At 44.9% G+C, this 10,506-nt stretch overlaps 1 long non-coding RNA gene across 1 annotated transcript; it reads right to left on the bottom strand.

Annotated features, from left to right (window-relative positions):
- Window positions 1-5,225: 5,225 nt before the first annotated feature.
- Window positions 5,226-9,167, bottom strand: LOC144180718 (uncharacterized). The gene is made up of 4 exons (XR_013324526.1): window positions 9,039-9,167; window positions 8,698-8,843; window positions 8,483-8,605; window positions 5,226-7,429 (listed from the first exon to the last, which is right to left on the bottom strand). It is a non-coding gene; the product is annotated as an uncharacterized LOC144180718 (long non-coding RNA).
- Window positions 9,168-10,506: the final 1,339 nt, after the last annotated feature.

Below are 10,506 nucleotides of genomic sequence, written 5' to 3' on the forward strand. Positions count from 1 at the left end.
CGTCGCCGCCGCAGCTCACCTTTCGCATGTCCGTCCCCGCTGGCCGCCGAACAAGTAGAACCAAGTTGGAGGGCCCCCGCCAGGGGGAGCAACAGCAACGTTGCGGGAGCAAAGGGCGCTGTTAGTCTTTCCGTTGGTCCCATTCGCGTAGAGGGACCAACGTTTGGTCCCTTCATTTTGCACACGGCCCTAATCTTGGCGCGTTTGGTCTTTTGGGGACTAAATGTTCCTCGCGAGGCGTAATTGCTGCAGTTAGTCTTATTTTCTCCCATTTTGGCTAAGAGTGCACCCTGAAAACCAGCTTCAGACACGTTCGACAAACAAAAATCGTCGCTATCACCGGCTTGACATTTGCTTGTGTTCAAAGCGCAGTGGAAGATAGTGTTCCAATGTTGTTCAAAGTTTTCGAGGATGCCTGGGCGAATTTTTTGTGCGTTCGTATAACGAACGTACGTAGAAGTGCGCCAATGTAACTTTACGACCGCAGTTTCCTCAAGAAGCAGGACGACTGTGTTGAATTGGGTCGCTTTGCAACTGCCGCCATCTTTGTTATGGTACTGACTGAGCTAAGGCAATTTTATCACACAAAAGTTGCGCACTCTCTTTTTTTTCTGCATTTTTTTAATTATCAAAACTATGTAAAGAAACAAGTAGTACCTTTTGTTAACCCAGTTCAACTATCAAAACGGCTTACAATCACTGCCTTATTCACAGCCAGTGGATCAATTCACATGGTTGCTATATGCAAAATGTATTGCTAAGACCAGAAGGCATGCGACCATATATTGTTGCAATTACTTATCGGGGATACTTTCTTTAAGCGCTCGTAAGGGAGTCAATATATCATGAATCCAACCATTACATTTTTGACATTCATGTCTGCATGCGGCGAACTTTGCGGTGGTAGTGCTGCATGGGAAGGGCGCTTCGTCTAAGCATCTTCTTCCCTGCATTGAACACTTATTTCTTGTTCAGGTATTTAATTGTAGGTTGAGTGCGTGAGCATCTCGTCCCTCTCCCTAGCGCAATTCAACAGAGTTTTTGCGTAGCGGCCAGCGTACGCTAACGCTACCGCTGCGGGTTACCAGGACCAGACTGCGCATGCGCGCGCGAGGACGGCGAGGAGGTCGCACCTCTCACGAAAGAATACGTGCGCTCGGCGAAGCATTGCGCCACGTTAAAGCATAAAAAGCTGTGGTTGATTCCCCTGTCATAGGAATCAGTAAAACACGAAAGTTAAATGTGCAACAAAATCTGTAGCTGAGCATGATTGGCGGGTCGGTGGATGTCTTGTAGGTGTGCTTGGCGAGCGACGTCCTGCTGGCGGATCACTTCGGCAAAGGTGTACTGGCGTCATTTCCGTGACGGACATGACGTCAGTGAAATCTTGGGGTATCGCGCCAGAAAACACTTTCGTGTTAAAATATAAAACCCGAAAACGAACAACCCCAAATATAACGTACTCTTTAGTACTAAAGGTTGCTTCCCCGCAAGAAGACACTGTGTGGAGGGGTACACCCTTTACAGGCCGCTTGCTTCTTTGTACTGGCGTCCCTTCCGTGACGGATATGACGTCAGCGAAATCTGCGTGTATCCGGGAATCAAACACTTTCATGGTAAAAAAAAAAAAAACAAAGTAGGCGTGCGTTTCGTGAGGAGCGTTCGGCGTCTCCCAGCTCGACCTTCTAGAACACTGCCCAGCGTTCGCGGCGCGACCTCCCGTGTGCTCTGCTGCTCGCAAGTTCAGGTGAGTTCGCGCCTGAAGTAGGGAGCACACAGCAGCTCTCGAGACGCGAGTTATCGAAACCGGTTGCCGCCGGTTCTAGCGCGTGGTAACGAGGTCCACATTGGGAGAGATGAGAAAGCGTGCGGATAAAACGATTCGGGACCTCCAGCCATACAGAAGTTTCAGAGGCAAGTGCGGAAGCCCATGTGATGTGCAACAGCCGGCCTCCGACGAAAGAAGTGGGGCTGCCAGCCCTCCTGTTTCTCCCCCTTGCACCACCAGTGGAAGCTGCGCCAATTTTTTTTAGAATTTATTTTCTGTATAAACAGGTGCGTATCGGTGTCAAACAAAATACACACAAAATGCGACCTTCGTGTGAAATTTGATCGCGATTGGAGCAGCGGTTCACTCGGGAAAAAAATTCAAAGGCGTTAATTTCTCATTTAACACTCCGTATGTGCCACCAACCTGGACGATACAGCAGATGTGCATAGACATCTGTCCTATCGTGCATGGTGCTGCCAAGCCCGCTGAAAGATGCTGAACGTACAAGCGCTTTTATTCTCCATCCGTGAAGCTACAGTCGACAGAGGGGATTTCGTATGAACAGTTGAGGCGTTTTTTCTCCAGAGGCCCATGACGGCGTTCACCTGACGTAGTGCTCCAGCTTGCGGTGACACGATTCCTGGTTGTCCAACGACGCAGTTGCTGAGCTAGTCTGGGTTAAGACAGCGCCGTTCCAACTGCGCATGAAAATACATCTGATGAGAGTGAAGAATGGACAGGACAACAGCGCAGACTAACAAGCTATGCTGACTGCTTACTCACCGGGGTCTTCATCCCTTTAGCCAAAACAAAAAGAACACACAAAAAGAATATGAAACAGGGAACGGTCACAAGACGAAAAACACAAAAGCATAGCCCACTCTTTATTTCAGTGCAAGCGGTCTAGCAACACTTGACCTTTAGGACTATCACAAACCGTTCATAGACGCATTATATGACCTTCAATTTAACAGAGGCTGCCTGTATACAGGCATTGGCGTACGCATGGTGGGGCGGACGTGAGCGAGTGGCCGGTATTCCTGAGAAACCTGTGCTTACGTGTGGCCAGGACGGATCGGGTGCCTCGATGCAAGCGCCGCCGTACAGGGTGCAGACACCCTTTGAACGGTCCCGGGCCGCCGCTATTGGGTCAAAGTGCTTAACGCGTTGTTCTTTTCGTTTCCTACAAGACCCAGCAACGCGACACAGATAAGATGATTCAAGCTTCGCCAGTAAACCGCGTTGCCGCGATAATCTTAGCGCAGTTTTGATACAAGGACTTGCTTCGGCGGAGAGTGAGTGACTCAAAATGGCGGCGCTAGCGTATACGTGTCGCCACCCTGTATGGCGGACGCGTGCGTCGAGGCATCCTACAGGGGGAAGGCTCCTGACTCCCTTTATTATGGAAGGACGACGACTACCAATAAATATTTTTCGGCCGCAAGCGATGGAGCAAGCAAAGGCGACTTCGATGCCTAACCTACCATTTCGATCAGCCCTTTTACAATGTCCTGGAAACAGTTTGTCGAACCAAAAAAAAAAAAAATGCCGGTTCGGTTATAGAGATAGATCGGGTTCAAGGGAATTCATTTTTTTCCCGTTCAGTTCCGGTATTAATCACGCGCCGGAACGGTTCGCGAACCGGCTCGCAAGCCTTGAACCAGTTCTTGAACTGGTTAGAGGATTTAAATTATCAGAAAAGTGAAAAGAAAATGTTTAGCAGTATTACGCGACCATAGAAAATACAAACAAAAATCAACATGCCGCGTTTTCTAATACCAATGGTGTAATTTCAAAGAGAAATTCAAATCAAATATAGGAAATTTAAAATATTGGTTTTACCAATAACAGCGGTGCAATTGCAAGACGCCTTTAAACAATTTTGTTAGACATTACGGAAAACAGACAAAGTAGCGAGGATTCGCCTACTTTATGGGCAGCGGAGAGCGAGCTGGAATATATGTTCAGTGGCCAAATTACACAATAAACAAGGAGAATAAACGTTTGCTATTCATATAGCTGGCATTTCATCGTCGGTAGCGCGGTACCGTGAGACTGTGCTTCGTACGCGCTTCATTTGGGACGCCGTTCGCAAGCCGCTAGTCTTGCTCGCCGCTAGTCTCGCAAGCCGCTAGTCTCGCAAGCCGCTACCAGAACTGCCATCCCCTTTACGGACTGCCTTTACGGGCCCCATACGTTTGTAGTAACCTCCCGTGGGGACGAAGTGAAAAAAAAAAAAAAATCCAGGCTCGAGCCCGAGCCAGCGGCGCGAACGAGCAGGGGTTTGTAACCAGAGCGGGCTGACAGATCCGCGGCCTTTACGGGCCCCACACGTTTGTAGTACCTCCCGTGGGGACGAAGCGAAAAAAAAAAATTGGCCGCGTATCTGCTCCTTTCGTTGCAAATGCCGTCAAAAGACGATAGTCTTTATCGGCTTTTCCGAAGTAAATGCCTCCCTTCGCTTTCCCGCTCACCTCTCATGTTGTTCCTCTTGCGTCACGCTCCTCCCAAGGTAAATACGCCAAATGTTTGCTTAAATCATTTTAAATTTCCCGCGTTCCACTGCTCCAAACCGGGTGTCTCTGTGCGAACGCTGCCGTACGGTGAAAACGAGCGTTCATCAAGGCGCCCTACTTCAACGTTCATAGAACCGTGTTTCCCTACTCCACGTGCGTTGCAAGCAGAACGTGGAATCTATCTAGTGGAACCTTGCGTAACTGTTGCCGGTTGATTTCTTAAAATGGCGCCAGAAGCTGTAGTGGCGCGGGCGACAGCAGGCGACGGCGGAGTGAATTCTTTTTTTAGAGTTGATGAAGTAGTTAATTTCGCAAAAGTCAAGCATGTTTGATTTTTTATAAAGGAACACTGCAAATATCACTTCTGTATTGTCTTGTTGTCTCATATTTGCGTAATGTCTTGTTTTCTTCAACAATGTTGACAAGTATGAGCATTACACCGGACATAGACGGGTATTTTTAGCTCTGACTATATAAGACCATTGCGCAGGCATTGCTTTGCTTTGGCCGGGTGGCTGAATCGAGTCACAGACAGACAAACGGACAGACAGACAGACATACAGACAGACCAAAATTTCTGGGTTTAAGTAGCCCAAAAAAGACTATCGTCTTTAAAAAAACCCGGGCTCGACCCCGAGCCCGCGCGGCGAACGCACAGGGGTTTGTTACTACACTCTTAATCTGGTTCCACGTAAGATCCACTTAGTAACTGGAACTTTTTTGCAAAAAAGTTCCAGTTATATAATTGGAACCGTGTTCCACATATCCTGAGAATTAAGTGGAACAGTGCACCACATATTTTTGCAACTAAATTATGTGGATCGGTGTTCCAAATAAAAGTATGCGGATCACTGTTCCAAATAAAAGGGTAGTTAAAGTTACTGGAACATTGATCCATGTAAAATGATTATGGAATTTATCCGGTGCTCCGTTCCAGGTACCTTCAGACCAGCTGTTTATATAAAACGGTGTTCCTATAGGCATTGGGAAGCTGTCTATGGGACTCCACTTTTCCAATATTTCTGCTTTCCTGTCGGTATACACCGAGGTCATATGCCAGGCTGGCGGATGCATTGGTATCAGCAGGAAACCGCAAGCACCATTTTAACACAGCCTTGATACATGACCCGCAGTGATACCAACAATTGGAAAGCAGAAACCACCGCAGCAGTGTGGTCCCTGACAGTTCCCAACAGTTGCCTATCGGAGCACAGTTCTATATAAAAGTTGGTCTGAGGCACCTAGAGCGGCACACCCTCTTTGGCTTCACCCGCAGAATCCTGTGCTGGGTTTCAGCTGCATATAAAAGAAACAATATACTTGCATTAAAATACGCACGAAACAAACTATTATGACTCATACACTGCTTTTCAACATACTATACAACTTTATTGGGTGTTAGTATTCATACATTTCAGATTTGAATAGCTGTCTATTTTAAATTGCAGAGAAAATGACCAACGTACAAGGAATAAATACCATAACGATAACACCAGGCTCCAAGTGGCATTTTCACATATTCACTTTTACTCAAAAACATGGTTAATAAAGACGGTATTAGGGTCGACTGCTTCATAAATAAATAGACGTGTGCGTCTACCGCGGCACTGACACAGACATTATACAACAGTGAGCATCAAATATGCTGTCTTATCAGATAAACCAAGGTAATTCAAAGGCGAAATTACTCATTGCGCTTGCCATACTGTGTTTACGCATAACTGTTTGGGAATATGCAGTTTGCTATTAAATTGTAGGGAAAGGCCTAAAAACAAGCCATACACGGTTGTATTATCAGAAACCTACAACAGTGCAGTGCAAGAGTTTAGGAAAACAACGCTCGAGCCAAGATTAACGATAAAACATTTTGACACGAGAGGTCATATGCGGCGGTATGCCACAATTAAAACATGATTATTAAAGATAGTAGTTTCCTGACACCAGACGTAAGTGTAACATCAAGCTATTTGTAGGCAAAATAGACTTTATGAGCGTCCTGAAAAGGCCTTTGACTTAAGGCACGTTACTTGACCAAACAATTTGTAGTTGTTTAAAATAATTCATCCCAGGAAATCTCACAAAAGCTAGCGTGAATCTTATATAATTTTGCAAACCAGGTAGCTGGAAGAACGTTACACATAATAAAATTTAACAAGCAGACTAATTATATATGTCATCAATTCAAGCGGGAACAAGTCAGACATCCTTAAGAAGCAAACAAGCCAGCGTTGAATCATACAGGGGACCAGTTTTACAAAGAAGGCTTGAAAGCATTTTTTCCAGCCTCAACGTTTTACCTTAGGTAAAATTCACAGTTGCGTGCTATAAAAACCCTCCCGTCTTGCTGTCAGTGTAATTGTGACCAAATCCCTGCAACTGCCAAGCAAGAAATGCAACTTTGTTCAAAGGAGAAGACTTGATCACGCCAAATAAGCACATTTTAAATTCTTCTACGGCATGGGTGTCAGCTCACTTACAGTACTAAAATTTATCAATGAAGGCGCAAGCCATCTGCGTAAATAAGCACTGCCACTTTTGCATCAGCAGCAGCACTGCCACGAAGAAAAATCTCATGAGCTACACTTGAATAATAGGACGTTACAATGCGGTGCCACGAACTACATTAACACCCACTATAGATTCAAAGACAGCCTGCGCATTGTGCCAATTATGAAAAATAAGGCACAACTTCAGTGTTCAGTTGACATGAAACTTGCATGTGCCAGTAACTTAAACCTCTTCGTCTGATTTCACCCCCTTCATGCCTTTCATCTGACCTCCTTCATGCCTTTCAAGAGATACTTTAACCTCTACCAACAATTTAAAATTCCAAGTAGAGCTGAACACTTCAAGTATTTCAACAAAGACTCCAACTTAAATGACACCAGGCAACTGTCAAATTTCTCATGCTTTCCAAGAACTCCCTGCAAAAGTCCCAAGAACTCTTCAAAGGCACACAACCATAAGAACATGATGACACGATGAAAAAGATGACATATGCGGCGAAGAGGATGACCACATCCTGAAGTGACAATGCAGGCGGCGAATCCGCGATGTGTTTCTTGCGGGCAATATTGATGGCGCCAGTCCCTTCTCTCAGAATAACCGAGCCTCGAGAAGACTTACTGCTCACCTCATGTACCTTCAAGGAGACAAGAATATTTTGTTACATGGTTGCTTTAAATGAGTGAGTTGCTTAGGCCCTTCATAACACAGTAATTGATATAAAATCAGTGATTTCTTGCGTTTTTTTCTGGGAGTGCTGCCTAAGGTGAAAGCGCGCTAAACAATATCACCACACAATCAATGAAATTGCCCTGATTCTGGAAAGTATCCCGCCTTGCTGCCTCGGTATCCTGAATATAAGGTTTTTCATCCTTGAGAGGTTTCGTTTATTAATTAAATAATAATTACTATAATCACCTTTCGGAATTATATTTTACACACCTTCTCTCTGCAAAAAATGTTCTCTGTACTGCATAATGTGCTCCCTAGAATGCTGTAGTGAGGCTGGCTTAATATAACTTACAGCTAAACGATGTTTCTACCGCAAAGAAATAAATGGCCTGTCATAGGAAATCATAAATATCGCACTGTGGCAGAACTTTTTGGGGGAATTAGTTCCACCTAAAATATTTCCCTCTCGATATGTATTACCTCCATGGTTCGTAGTGGTATGAGGCAGAAGTTGAGCTGACTAATGCTGAACTAGGCTGTTGCCCAATTTTCTTATAAATGGCAACTATAGCACATTTTATTGGAGACGTCACTTTCTGTACTCTAAACAATTCCCTTAAAAAAAAATTACCCCTTATTTAACCACCTGTCAAAATCCAATGCAAGCATTACTCATGCTACGCCTGTATTTGGGAGTATTATTGGTGCTACGGGCGTATTAAAAGCGGGAAATTTAAATCGTCAGTTGCCACCGTATTGTTGTAGCAGCAACCACGTTGGGCGTGTCCCTGGTGCTGGCAAATCACAGCAACAACTCTCAAGGTGTAAAAGCTAAATATTTACAAAAATTAAATACAAAATAGTGGTTTTTTTTTTGCCACTGTTGGAGCATCCGTAATAGGCGGAATGTGAACACAATGGCCAATATTGGCGTTCACGATAACTTGTTAACAGTGAGATTTTATTAGGATGAACAGCCCCAGAAATTGAGTCCCGTAAAAACAAAATGCCAGCTTACCCAACCAAAATTAAGACCCGGGTGTTTCTGCCAGGGACGTCTCAAAGTGCACTTCCAGGAAAGTTTCGCTAACGTGTTCCGAAAAGCTCCTACTGTCACCTTGAGCCACAGGCCAAGCTGTCACTGAAAAGAAGTTCAAGTTTCAAACCATTAGTTACAAAGAAACTACCTAAAAACGCGCCATGAAAGGCCCAAAAATGGCAGTGCGTACTTACTTGTAGAATGCAATGATTTCATCCCGTGCAAGAGCTTTAATGTGTTGCCTTCTGATGATACACTTCCAAGAAGGGGTCCAAATACAATTAAAATGGCCATATGCATTCCTTGTACAGCTGTTTTAGGTCTATCTTCGCCCTATTGCCTAGAAAATAAACAGTACAAAAATATCAGAGAATAAATTTATGCCTTGCTTTACCCAGGGAGCACGAGAAAATATTGAACAATGTCTGATTCGTTCCACGAAAGTCGAATGTCTTTTTTACAGCGGAAGCCCTGGTAATCGTTTCTTGCTAAACAATTTGAGATATAAAAATATTTGAACATACTTTAAGCTCACCTGTCCTTGGTCTATGCGAACTGGTGAATATCTGCACAATATGCACGACTCAAAAGGTACTATTTTGTGGCTTATGAGCTCCACAGGGCATTCATAATCGGCCGCACTCTTCCCGACGACCCTTCAGCATGCCGAAGATGTCTTCAGCCAGTAAATGTCACAGCCATGACTTCGCAGGAGCATGTAAAGAATGGAAATAATTTGTTTTCATTTTTTTGCAGAGAAACAAAAACATTTGTCACAACCTATCAGTGGAGGGCCAAATGTCTCCACAGTCAGCCACAGACTCTTTCTGAACAGGTCATAGAGTATGAATACAGAATGTAGCAATCTGCTTTTGCAGTATAATTTCTACGTTCAAAGGAGAACAAAAATGGATTAATGTTTGGTGCACATCATGATTCAACAACTTTGCACCTGAGCGTTTCGAAAATTTTCCAACTCTCTAGCTGCCACTGACATTGATAGCATAAAATGGCAGGAATGAATTATTTTTAAACTTACTTTGTGGCGTTAAAACTTCTAATAGTTCACACGTGAGCTTTATGGGTAATTATTCTGAGGTCTCAGGTTACCACTGACACTGACAGCATAGAAACGGCTCCACACTTTCTGCGTGTGTCCACCCGACTTCCCCTCCACAAAAGGAACGTTTTGTTACTACGCTGCTGCTCAGACAACCACTTTCCCTTGCATTTCACTACACGTCAGGGAGCCAACTAAAGTTGACTAGTGTAAATAGACCATCTAAATTCATCGAAGGCATTGGAAGAAACGGGGAACAACTACACACACAGCACAGATAAACGTAAGCAGTGCTGCAGCCAACGTCTTGAACGCACATCAACATTAGGCGGAATAGCGTGATTAGCACAGTAAATTTATGGCTCCCATAAGACCAACACAACGCAATTAACACGGAAGTTTGAAAATACCGATAAGGCTAAAGACAGACGCTCAGACAAACAAGCCGTGCAGTGTGTGCGCGCGAGACAATAGCGTGCGACTAACTTGAGAAGATTCAGTACCGCTGACAGGTACAGCAACCGTCAATAGGCCTCCTGCGCTGCCCAGGGGGCGCTGCGCAAGCGGCTTCCGGGCAGTACTTCCGGGTAGTACAAAGCTGCGCGGGTCCCATAGGATCCCGTGTTGACAGAAGCAAAATGAGCTCGACGCTCCCGATTATTTTGCGACGTGGTCACTAGCTCATCCCCGACGCGTCAGATCTATTTCAGCGATCAACTTCACATTAGGGGAAAAAGCTTTGCAGCGCTAAACACGTTTACAGCGGCGACGAAAGCGCTGGGACCGTGACGGCGTCTGCTACTCGCAGGTTCACCGATCGATGGTCGTACGAAGTGAAATTTTAAGCAAAATTTCTAGTTTAAACGAATACTCTAGGTGACAAAGACTTCTCAAAAACAGCCGATCAAAAAAGAAGAGTGACGCAATCGGCGATGATCGCGCT

The sequence above is a fragment of the Haemaphysalis longicornis genome, unplaced genomic scaffold, assembly GCF_048455015.1.
Source record: "Haemaphysalis longicornis isolate Haplotype H1 unplaced genomic scaffold, Haemaphysalis longicornis Haplotype H1 scaffold_4, whole genome shotgun sequence".
NCBI classification, from domain to species: Eukaryota; Metazoa; Arthropoda; class Arachnida; order Ixodida; family Ixodidae; genus Haemaphysalis; species Haemaphysalis longicornis.